Source organism: Sus scrofa, chromosome 2 (assembly GCF_054392235.1).
Source record: "Sus scrofa isolate SSC_HxYL_T2T_F1_AM1 chromosome 2, Sscrofa_HxYL_maternal_Yorkshire_Landrace_v2.0, whole genome shotgun sequence".
Taxonomy (NCBI): domain Eukaryota; kingdom Metazoa; phylum Chordata; class Mammalia; order Artiodactyla; family Suidae; genus Sus; species Sus scrofa.
Window position 1 is genome coordinate 4,372,514 of NC_139384.1, and position 12,227 is coordinate 4,384,740.

A 12,227-nucleotide genomic window follows, 5' to 3' on the forward strand; every position below is an offset into this window, starting at 1 on the left:
CTTGGGTCGCTGCTGTGGCTCAGGTTCGATCCCTGGCCCGGGAACTTCCATGTGCTGAGGGTGTGGCCAAAAAAAAAGAAAGAGCTCCCGTTGTGGCTCAGCAGTAATGAACCCGACTAGTGTGCACGAGGATACGGGTTTGATCCTCGGTTAAAGGATCCGGCGTTGCCATGAGCTGTGGTGTAGTTTGAAGATGTAGCTGGAATCTGGCATTGCTGTGGCTGTGGTGTAGGCTGGCAGCTGCATTCCGATTGGACCCCTAGCCTGGGAACTTCCATATGCCTCAGGGGCAGCCCTAAAAAAGGAAAAAAAAAAAAAAAGCAAGCAAGCCAGCCAGGTGGACTTCTGCTCTGCTTGCTCTTCAGCCACCCGCCTCTTCCATCTTGTGCCCTCGGGTGTCTGCAGTTGAGGGCGCCTCGTTCCTTGCACTGCGCCATGTGCACAGCCCAGCTGAGCTTCCCAGGTCACGGACACCCCCAGTTCCCATTGTGCTGGGGTCTAAGAGGCTTCCCCATGCAGAATCCTCCAGGATCAGGGCACAGAGTCTCAACCGTGGGGCAGAGACACAGGTGCTGCACATCTCAACTTTTGTTAGAAGGACCAGGGACCTTCTGGAAAGTCTGCACCCTCTTACAGTCGCCTGACAGAGTCCGAGTGCCCTTCGCCCCAAATCCTGGCTGGCTGGGTGCTCCCACACCTTCAGATTTTGTTAATCTGACAAGGGGGGCCTGGAGGAGTTTGCTGGGGCTGCTGAAACAAACCACATGGCTTAAACCACAGCAAGGTAACATCTCCGGTTCTGGAGGCTGGAAGGCTGAGAGCGCAGGGTCGGCAGGGAGCTGTCCTCCGGAGGCTGTCGGGGGATCTGCTCTGTCCACCTGTTCTGCACCTTTTGCACCCATGGGCTCATTCGGACGTGAGCCTGGCTTCTTCCACTGAGGGTCCCGCAGTCAAGGGTCGTCCGCGTTGCAGACTGGGTCGGTGTTTCCTTCCTCTCGGGGGCTGAGCAACCCTCCTCTTACGGATGGACCACATTTCTGTCCCTGCATCAAGTGATGGACAGTTGAGTTGTTTCCCACTTCCGGGCTCTCTTGAGTAACCCTGCTGTGAACTTCTGTGTACCAGTTATTGGTTTTTTGTTTTGTTTTGTTTTGTCTTTTTAGGGCCACACCTGTGGCATGTGGAGGTTCCCAGGCTAGGGGTCTAATCAGAGCTGTAGCTGCCGGCCTACACCACAGCCACAGCAACACCAGATCCAAGCCGCATCTGCAACCTACACCACAGCTCCGGGATGCCGGATCCTTAACCCGCTCAGCAAGGCCAGGGATTGAACCTGGGTCCTCAAAGATGCGGGTCATGTTCGCTGCCACGGAGCCACAGCGGGGACTCCTACAAGTGTTCGTTCAAACATGAGTTTCTTCAATTCTTTGGGGTCCATACCTAGGGGTTGAGTTTCTGGGTCATAGAGTAATTCTATATTGAACTTTTAAAGGAATTTTTTTTTTGTCCTTTTTTGTCTTTTCTTGGGCCACACCCACGGCACATGGAGGTTCCCAGGCTAGGGGTCCAATCGGAGCTGTAGCCGTCAGCCTACATCAGAGCCACAGCAACGCGGGATCCGAGCCGCATCTGCAACCTACACCACAGCTCATGGCAACGCCGGATCCTTAACCCACTGAGCAAGGCCAGGGATCGAACCCACAACCTCATGGTTCCTAGTTGGATTCGTTAACCACTGAGCCACGACAAGAACTCCTAAAGGAATTTTATTTAAGTTTTTGATCTTTCATTCATCATTTTGTGTGTGTGTGTGTGTGTGTGTGTGTGTGTGTGTGTGTGTGTTTTAAGGGTGCCCCCATGGCATATGGAAGTTTCCAGGCTAGGGGCCAAATCCCAGCTGTAGCTGCTGGCCTCCGCCACAGCCATAGCGACTCAGGCTCCAAGCCGTGTCTGTGACCTACACCACAGCTCACGGCAACACCGGATCCTTAACCTGCTGATCGAGACCAGGGATCGAACCCAAGTCCTCAAGGATACAAGTCATGTTTGTTACCACTGAGCCACAACAGGAACTCCAACGAACGACAAATCTTGAATCTAAGCGTGCCCAGTGCAATATTTGGGACGTGTTATACTGGGCATTATTTGTGGTCGTCCGAAGGTCTAACGTGACTGGGAGCCCCAGTGGTCAAGGCCAGAGGCACGGGAACCACTGTCCTCCAGAACCCCGTGTCCCTGTCACACAGGTGAGCTAAGCAAGAATGAGGCTCTCTCGTTTCCACAGAGACATTTTTGGGGTCAAGCTCTGCTCTGGGGAAAACGTGCAAAGACCTGAGTGGGCGCCATGGTTTTTTAAAAGAAGAACCCGACCTGGTTGGAAAGTGGCTGCGAGCAGCAATCACATGGAAATTGGGTGACCGATCCTTCGTGGTGAGAGCTTTCTTCCCCATCATGCGTTGACAGCAGAACAAATCGTGACCCTGGGAGAAAAATTAAATTCTCAAACCCTGTTTATTATATTTGAAAAGTCAGGCTGACTTCCCAAAGGAAGGATATTGCCAGTTACCGTCACCAGGGCCATCATTTTCCGGGGAGCACAGCTGTCCTGCAAGCTGCCTGGACAGCAGCCCCCCCCCTGCTGGACTGGGGGGCCCCCCAGCCTGGCCGCATCACCGGGGAAACTGCAGACTGTTTGCTGTGGGGGTGAGGGTGGGAAGGGGGTTGCTGTGACTTTAGCGGGAAGCGACACTTGGGAACAGCTGTCAAACCTGTCCCAGACGTCTCCTGGCCACGGTGCTGGCCCCGGCTCGAACCGTTGTCAGGTGCTTATCCGTAGGGGGCCACCAAGTCCTCCTTCCCAGCCGCCACATGTCCTGAGTTGAGGGTATTTAATGCCAGGTAATAAATGCCCCAAAATTTAGTGGTTTAAAACAATGGCATTTATTTCCTGCAGTTTTTGTGATATGCACAGGGCTTTGTCTCCTGCAGGCAGCATCCTCCAGGTGCCTCACTCTCAAGACCCTTGACACAGGGCTGGCAAGTCCTGGCTGGTGCCTTGGCGCTCAGCTGGAGGGTGTGGCCAGGGCCCTTCTGGCTCCTCCGTGTGGCTGCTTGGGCTCCCTCCCCGTATGGCAGCTAAGTTCCCAGAGGGAGGAGAGGTCTGGACCCAGCACAGCGGCACTTCTGCCCTGTTCCACTGTTGGTCCAAACAGTCACAGCTTCAGCCCAGATGCAGGCGGATAGAGAAACAGACCCCACCTCTTGGGGGCAAAGTATGGAAGTATCTGTGCTAATTTTTTTTTTTTTTTTGGCTGCAATATTCAGTGGCTTGATGTAAGACCTCAGTTCCCAGGCCAGGGATTGAACCTGGGCTATAGCAGTGAAAGGACTGAATCCTAACCACTATACCACCAGGGAACTCCCTGTATTATCTTTTTTTTTTTTTTTTTTTGCTTTTTAGGGCCACACCTGTGGCACATGGAAGTTCCCAGGCTAGGGGCTGAACTGGAGCTATAGCTGCCAGCCTACGCCACAGCCACAGCATTGCCAGATCCAAGCTACATCTGTGGCCTGTGCTGCAGCCTTCAGCTCACAGCAACGCCAGATCCTTTACCCACTGAGCCACCAGGGGACTTCCCTTCTGGCTTTTTCTTAATGCACCTGCAGGGGGCGGGGAGCAAAAAGGAAAAGCAGCAGTGCAGGCTTTGCACTTTGCTGGCTTCCCCTGCTGCAGAGGACCTGGAGTCAGGCCAGGAGGGTGGCCTGCCCGCTGTCTCATCCGCTGGACGGCGGTGGGCCCCCTGGTTTGTGCTCAGCAGGCACTGGGCCAAGTTTGCTGCGGGATCCTGAGTGCAGGGCAGGGTTGAAAGTGGAGGCCCTCGTGTTTGGATAGATTTTGCCAAAACACCCTCCTGCAGTCCTATGATTTTGCTTGCTCTCGTCAATGGAAATTCAATGAACTATCAAGTTAGGAAATTATCAAAAGGGAATTTTATTTGAGCCAAACCGAGGGTTGTAATGCAGGAAGCAGATTCTCAGAAAGAAGTCAAAGGCAGGCTCATACCCATCATCAAGACACTGATGATATGTCGGGGAGTTTCCGTCGTGGCGCGGCAGTTAGCGAAGCTGACTAGCATCCACGAGGACACGGGTTCAATTCCTGGCCGCGTTCGGTGGGTGAAGGATCTGGCATTGCCGTGAGCTGTGATGTAGGTCACAGACATGGCTCGGATCCTGTGTTGCTCTGGCTGTGGTGTAGGCTAGCAGCTACAGCTCCCATTGGACCCCTGGCCTGGGAACCTCCATATGCTGCAGGTGCAGCCCTAAAACAACAACAACAACAAGAAATAAATAAAGGATGATACATCAAAATGACCTAGTGATACTTTGCACGAGACCAAGGACTCAGGGTCCAGGTAACCAGAGGCAAAGCCAGCAGCCTGGGCATGAGCCCCGCAGAGTTGGGGAAGAACACTGTCCCTTTAAGAAGTCACAGCGAGTTCCCGCGGTGCCTCAGCGAGTTAGGAACCCAACATAGTGTCCGTGAGAATATGGGTTCCATCTCTGGCCTCCCTCAGTGGGTTACGGATCTGGCATGGCCACGAGCTGTGGCACAGGCCTCAGCTGCAGCTCCAATTCCACCCCTAGCCTGGGAACTTCCATATGTCAAAAGTGCCGCCATAAAAAGACCTCCTGCAATGTAACTTTTTTTTTTTTTTTTTATGGCTGCTCCTTTGGCATAGACCGTATGAGAGCACTTCTATGCAAAAACTGAACTATGGCACAAATGAACCTATCTAAAAACAGAAACAGACTCACAGACATGGAGAGCAGACTTGTGGTTGCCAAGGGGGAAATGGGGGGGGAGTGGGGTGGACGGAGAGGTTGGGGTCGGTAGAGGCAAACTGTGATGCTTAGAATGGATAAGCAGGAGTTCCCGTCGTGGCGCAGTGGTTAACGAATCTGACTAGGAACCATGAGGTTGCGGGTTCGGTCCCTGCCCTTGCTCAGTGGGTTAACGATCCAGCGTTGCCGTGAGCTGTGGTGTAGGTTGCAGATGCGGCTCGGATCCTGCGTTGCTGTGGCTCTGGCATAGGCTGGCAGCTACGGCTCCAACTGGACCCCTGGCCTGGGAACCTCCACATGCCACGGGAGTGGCCCAAGAAATGGCAAAAAGACAAAAAAAAAAAAAAGAATGGATAAGCAGTGAGGTCCTGCTGCACCGCACAGGGAACCATATCCAGTCTCTCTTGGTGGGAGATAATATAAGAAAGAGCACGTATGTGCACGCATGACTGGGTCACTTTGCTGTGCGGGAGAAACTGGCACATTGTAAATCAACTATACTTTAATAAGAAGGAAAGGAGAGAGAGAGAGAGAGGAAGCAAGCAAGCAAGATTCTAGGTTGGATTTGGTCATTGTAAAGACGGTATGTCCTCACCGGCCCAAATCCAAGCCCTTCCCACGGTGAGGACGTGCAGAGGTGGACAAGGACACAGAAGGGGTCATTCCTGACCGTGTGGCCTGGGAGCCTGATGTCCTACTTGTAATTGTGCGGCAACACCCCTGGGGTTTGTGGCCCCCTCAGTGCTGTGACAGGTTGATTCTGGGCTCAGCACCGGCTCTGGGGTGAGAACAGCACCAGCCTCGCCCATCCGGCTCCCGCCTCTGCCTCACTCCAGACGGTTCTTCCGCTGGGACTGCATCTGACACATGAGTTGGAGACCTGCTGTGCTTCCAAGCCTGTAGCTGGTCGGAGACGTGTTCTCACGGGCTCCTGCAGGAGATACAAACTTGCGTGGGGTGCAGCCGACCTCAGCTGTCTGCAGCCCAGCTGGGACAGGACACCAAGTCACAGGACAAACAATTTAATGCTACCACCTCACGAAAGGGCATCTGAGCGCAGACTTTTGAGGTCTGAATGGACAATGGATCATTCAGGCCCCACCTAACCAGGGTCAGAGCAGCAAGGCCTCATCACCGTCTGAGATGGCCAGGGAGGGTTGCAACCTCAGATGGCCTTTGAGCAAAGACAAGATTTGGGGGAGAGGATTGAACGAGGCCCCTCCTAGCTGTTGGGTTTCAGGACAGAAACCCAACTTGAACCAGCTCGAGCAGCATTGGGAATGAAGTCCTGGGGGTGGGGAGGGGATTCAGGTCAGGCTGGATCCAGGGGCTCTGACAATGACAGAAGAATCCAAACGCTCTCCTTCTCTCCCTCAACTCTGCTTGCTTCTTAAGGGGCTTCACTAGCTTGAGAATCCCTCTGAGGTAGCAAGAGGAATGTCCTGAGCTTCAGGCTCAGCAAGTCCAGCCAGCACAGAACTGGTCCCAGAACTGAAACGGTTGGATTGAGTCATGTGCCCCTCTCCCAACCAATCACTGTGGCCAAGGGGATGGAACCCAGAGACCAGCCAGGGGCCCAGGCTTGGGTGGGGCTGGTGGAGCAGCTGCAGCAACCAGGGCTCCTCGGGGACCCTGGGGCCCTGGGAAGGGTACCCTCCCCCCGTACACACACAGCCCAGGCGGAGGCTCTCATCTGTGTCATCAGGTTCATTATCATCCAAACATAATGAGATTAATGTAGTTCGGGTTATTATGCTCATTTTGCAGTTTTAGTTTGATCACCAAAAGGACATGGCGTGAGAATGATGGTTAGTTTTATAGCTAAGACGGTCCCAGAGGAACCTGCAGGTAATCTAGTCTTACTTGAAGTCTCAGAACTGTGACCAGGGAGAAGAGGGCACGTCTTTTCTTCTTGGGGGACGCAGTCTGGCTGTGCAAACGCCTGTTTGCATTACTGCCTCTTATAACAAGATGATGTTTGGAAATTATCTTAAAACGTTCCCTCGCCTAAGAAACAGTATCTCGTAATGAAGGCGTATTTTCACCCAGAATAAAATGTCCAGAAAGGAAAGTTCTTAAAATTAGAATGAATGACCACCAGCACACGGTGAGATGTGTTGCCTCCAAGGAGGCCAGGGGCGGTGGGGACTGGGCTGGGGGGCTGCCATGGGGGGCCTTGGATGGGGGGCTGGGGTGGGAGTCTGGGCTGAGGGATTGGAATGGGGGGACCGGGGTGGGGGACTGGGGTGGAGGACAGAGGTGGGGGGTTAGGAGGGGGACGGGGGTGCAGGACTGGGGTGGGAGGCAGGCAGGGGGCAGGAGGGCCCATGGGGAGCCCAGGCCCCTCTTTGCCAGCAGTTCCAAAGGCGGGCGGTTGAGCTGCAAGTGGGCAAAGACACCCACCACAGTTCCAGGTCTGAAGCTCCAGCCACTTTGTGGGTTCAGGGCAGCCTTCGCTGGAGGCCCCTCGAGGCTGCCGTCTTTGTTGCACTGTGTCTGAAATACGATAATTTGGCTCCTTCAGTCCCTTTGCGGTTTGAGCCCCCTTTTCTTTTTTTCTTTTCTTTTCTTTTTTTTTTTTTAGGGCTGCACCTGAAGCATATGGAGGTTCCCAGGCTAGGGTTGAAGTGGAGCTACAGCTGCCGGCCTAGACCACAGCCACAGCCACGCCAGATCCAAGCCACCTCTGCCACCTACACCACAGCTCACGGCAACGCCAGTTCCTTAACCCACGGAGCGAGGCCAGGGATCGAACCTGACACCTCACGGTTCCTAGTCTGATTCATTTCGACTGCACCGCAACGGGAACTCCCTGATTCCCCTTTTCTCAACCCCTCACAGAACACAAGGGGCCGCAGGAGAGGGGTTTGTCTGACAATTCCTTTCAGGATCCGAGCCCTGGCTCTGGGAGCCCCAGTCCCAGGGGAGGGAGCAGGTGCTGAGCTGGGCTGAGGCTGAGCCAAAGCTGGAGCCGGGGGCGCCCGTGTCGGAGCATGAGGAGCTTCCACGGGGCAGGAGCTGCTTTCCTAGGCCCAGGGGGAGGGAAGCGTGTATGCTGATCTTCAAAAGTGGAAGCTGTTTCATCCCATCCCAGAAACAATGTTTGGGTTTTGTTTTGTCTTCTTAGGACGGCACCCGCAGCATATGGAGGTTCCCAGTCTAGGGGTCCAAGGTCTACACCAGAGCCACAGCAACGAGGGACCTGAGCTACATCTGTGACCTGCACCACAGCTCCAGGCAACGCTGGATCCTTAACCCACTGAGAGAGGCCAGGGATCAACCCTGCTTCCTCATGGATACTAGTAGATTCGTTAACTGCTGAGTCACGACGGGAAGTCCCCATCACAGAAAGGTTGTCATTCCCTTTTCTGGCCGCCCCTGGAGCTCCCGGGCCAGGGATCAGATCCAAGCTGCCGCCTCGGCAACACCAGATGCTGGGCTGGGCCGGGACCGAACCTGCGTCCCAGCGCTCCGGACACTGCCAGTCCCGTTGTGTCACAGGGGAAACTCCCAATCGTAGTTCTTGGGGAAATTTTCAGTTTTCAGAGTGCATCCGGGTGTGGCAGGAGGGCAGCCTCTTACCCAGCCTGGTCCCCATGTCCTTTGGGGCCGGCCTGGGGATCCAGGTGGACGGAGGAGGCTAGGGGTAGGGTCCTGGTGACCCTGCCTCTCTGTGGTTGCCCTGACTCCCCTGACGTGCCTGGTGGCTGGGCTGAGCCAAGGTCCCGGCCTTGGGGCAGGCCAGGGTGGGAGGGGGAGGACACCAAGGCAGGTGAGGCTGCTGGACCCCCGCATCTCTGCCCCAGGCAGACGGCTCTTATCCGGCCATCTGGGCTTCACCCTCCTGTCCCCTCAGGCTGACATTCTTAGCCAATGCCTTCCTCTCAGGCTTACAGGGTGAATTACAAAAATCTGTGCATGGGGGAGTTCCCGTTGTGGCACAGTGGTTAACGAATCTGACCAGGAACCATGAGGTTGCAGGTTCGATCCCTGGCCTTGCTCAGTGGGTTAAGGATCCGGCGTTGCTGTGAGCTGTGGTGTGGGTCACAGACTCGGCTCGGATCCCGCGTCGCTGTAGCCCTGGCGTAGGCTGGTGGCTACGCTCCAATTCAACCCCTAACCTGGGACCCTCCACATGCCTCGGAAGCGGCCCAAGAAATAGCAAAAAGACAAAAAAAAAAAAAAAAAAAAAAAAAATCTGTGTATGGGGTGTTCCCCGTGTGGCGCAGCAGAAACGAACCCCGACTAGCATCCTTGAAGACTCAGGTACCATCCCTGGCCTCACTCAGCAGGTTAAGGATCCAGCGTTGCCGTGAGCTGTGGCGTAGGTCACAGACGTGGCTCGGATCCTGCGTTGCTGTGGCTCTGGTGTAGACCGACCCCTCGCCTGGGAACTTCCACATGCCGTGAGCGCAGCCCTAAAAATATTAAAAAAAAAAAAAAAAAAAAAAAGTCCTCCCTAAAAGTCACCTGGAAAATGTTTTTACCAATTTCCAAGCCCAGCCTCCGAAGTCCATTGTGTCCCCAGGGAAGTTAGCGACATCAGTGAAAAGTGACAAAGTGACAGGTGGTTGAGCAGTGACGCCCCGTGAGTCATGCTGCAATCGCCCTCGGCAGGCCTGCCGGGTCCCTTCGTGTTGAAAATGCTTTCTGATTATTACATAAAGTCGAGCCTGTCGAGAGACTCAGGAGGGCGGCGTGCCCCTGCCGATGGCCTTCTCCAGGTCCTGGAGTCCCACGTCTAGGTCACGGTGATGGACGGGAGCGTCAGTGAATGTTGGCGTTTAGATCTGGGTTTAGGGTGAACCCCAGCGAGGGCTGCTTTGTTTCCCGTGAGCAGCCCAGCTGGACGCGGGCTCGTCCTGCCTCAATTCCACAGCCCTGCAACTCTGGGATCAGTGACTGTATTTCCAGGGGGTGCTTAGGGGCTCTCTCCCCAGGGCCCCTCTCCTTAGGGATCTGGGGACCGTGCCAGGTAGGGGCACGCCCCCTGCCCTCTCCGCTTCCCGCTCTCTGGCTGTGCTCTTGATCACACCCTGCCATGCTCAGGTGCTTATCCACAACCAATGGGCACAGTGCCCAGACCCTGCCCTGTGCCCCGCTTCCTGCCTGCCCAGCTGCCTGTGCCGCTGCTGCGCCCTCCCTGCAGCGCTGCCCAGGGCTCCCCTCCCTCCACACAGCCCCCAGTGAATAGCTGGCCATTTCACCTTCCTTCCCCAGGATGGCACGATCCTGCAAGGGCCTGAGCGCCCCAGAGCTTCCCAAGGCCTAGGCTGAGGCCCCCCTGTCCCCCTTCCCTCCCTGCCTTACAGGCTTCCCCTGGGTCACTCCCTCAGCCATCCACTTGCTCAAGCATCCCCGTCTCAGGCTGGGCTCGGGGGAACCCACCCCAGACCCAGCAGTGAAAGCCAATGGTTTGAAGTTATTCAGATCAAGCCCAGGTCCTGGATCTTAAGAGCTGTAAGAGCCATCCACTAGCTCACGGCCACCTTCATAACCCCTTCTCCATCTTAGGCTGGTGCCTGGCAGCCTTTTTGTGCCCTGAGTCCCCCTTGCCCTCTACCAGCCAGGAGGGAGGAGAGCAGGCTGAGCACCTTGGGCACCTGGCTCAGGTTGGGCCAGTTGACATCATCCCTCAGAATCTGGGATTGGGACTAAGAGAAAGATAACTCCCCACCCCCAGCCCCTGAGTGTGTGTGTGTGTGTGTGTGTGTGTTCCCGCTCATGGCTGGGGCTGTGTCTCTGGGTGTGACCCGTAGGTCCTGCTTGGAACTCTCTCTTCTACTTCTGGATGTGACAGACCTTTGCTGTTCTCGGACCCGGCCAGGCTTCATGTCAAGGAAATGAGGTCTCCAGGGCTGGGGTCTCTGCCCTGAGCTCAGGGCTCCTGGGCAGGGATCTGGAGAAGGAGGGGCCAGGGCAGAGGGGTTGGCTGAGCTACCCCGTGAAAGGACTGGGGCCTTTCCCTTTTCCCAGCTGGCAGTGCCTGGGTGGGGAGTGGGCCTGGCTCTGGGCATCTGCCACCCCCCCCACTTCACTGCACCCCCTCTGCCCCCTATGCCCTGCTCACTTCCCAGCCTCTAATCCCTCTGTCCTGCTCTGGGGCCCCATCGGCCTTTTAGCTACTCTGGAAAACGTGCAGACTCTCATTTGCCAAATCAAATTTGACTTATTAGGTTATTTTTGCCCTTTAAAAAAAAAACGTCACCATGCCTGGCAAGTTTCCTAATTAAATAATATATAGCAAAAGACCTTTTCTTAAAAAAAAAAAAAAGGCAATCCCCTAAAAACATTATGAAGCGGGCAGCTACTCCCGTCTGCCTTCTCTTCCTGCCGGTTAAGGCCCTTCCTTAGCAGAGAAAACGTCCCTCGCTCATCAAAGCCCACAGGCCACCAGTGGACACAGAGCAAAAGAGGAAACCAGCAAAAAACACTGAGGGCCTGAAAGGGCCGCGGCCCCCACTGGCCCCCAACTCAAGGCTGGCCTCCTCTAGAGGGTCCCCCTCCCTCCTCGGGGAGGGGGCTTGGGTGAGAGTCCCCCCAGCTGGCGAGCGGAAGGATGGTGAAAACCTCTTACCAGCCCAGATCTGGCTCCCGCCACCACCTCACCCCCAACTTCCCAGGCTGGCCCCATCGGGGGGTAAGAGTTAGATCAGAAAAAAAAGAAAAACAAAGAGTCAGATCAGGAATCGCAGGGAAAGAAAGAAAGAAAAGAAAGAAAGGAAGGAAGGAAGAAAGAAGAGAGAGAGAAAGAAAAGAAAAACAAATTTAAAAAGAAGAAACACAACCAGAAAGAATCACAGCCCTGCTGTCCCTCCCAGCGGCCCCCAGGCTGGGGCTGGGGCAGAAACAGGGGTCCCTGAGCCTGGTCTGGTTCCCGTGGGTGGGCAGGGGCGAGCTGGTGGGATCTCTGTCAGGTGTTCCGGGCTCTGTCTCCTGCCCTGGGGGGACCCCCAGCCCTTGCTGGTCCCGGGGGTGGCTCGCACCTGCCCTCAGGCCGTTCACCCAGCACACCTGCAGCGCCTCTGGGGGGTGTTGAGGAGAAGATGAGCTCATTCATGTCAGACGCTGCATCAGTCACAACCCAGGACACCAGCCATGGCCTCGGCGTCTGTCTCCCTCCCATGACAGGCACCCTCTCTCCATGAGGGACAGCCCCAGGCACAGGGAGGTGACCAGGTCACGCTGTCACCTAAGATGGTCACATTCCCGGCTGCTGACACGCACGGAGCCTGGGCTGGGAGGAGGAGACGAGGGCGAGCTTCTTCTGGGCTGTCACGATCCTGTGGCCGCCCAGCCCTGCACCTGAGTGCGGACACAGGAGGTGTCCCCCCCCGCCGCCCCCCCGCCCGGCTGCCTTGCCTCAAGGAGGTGCACAGGTC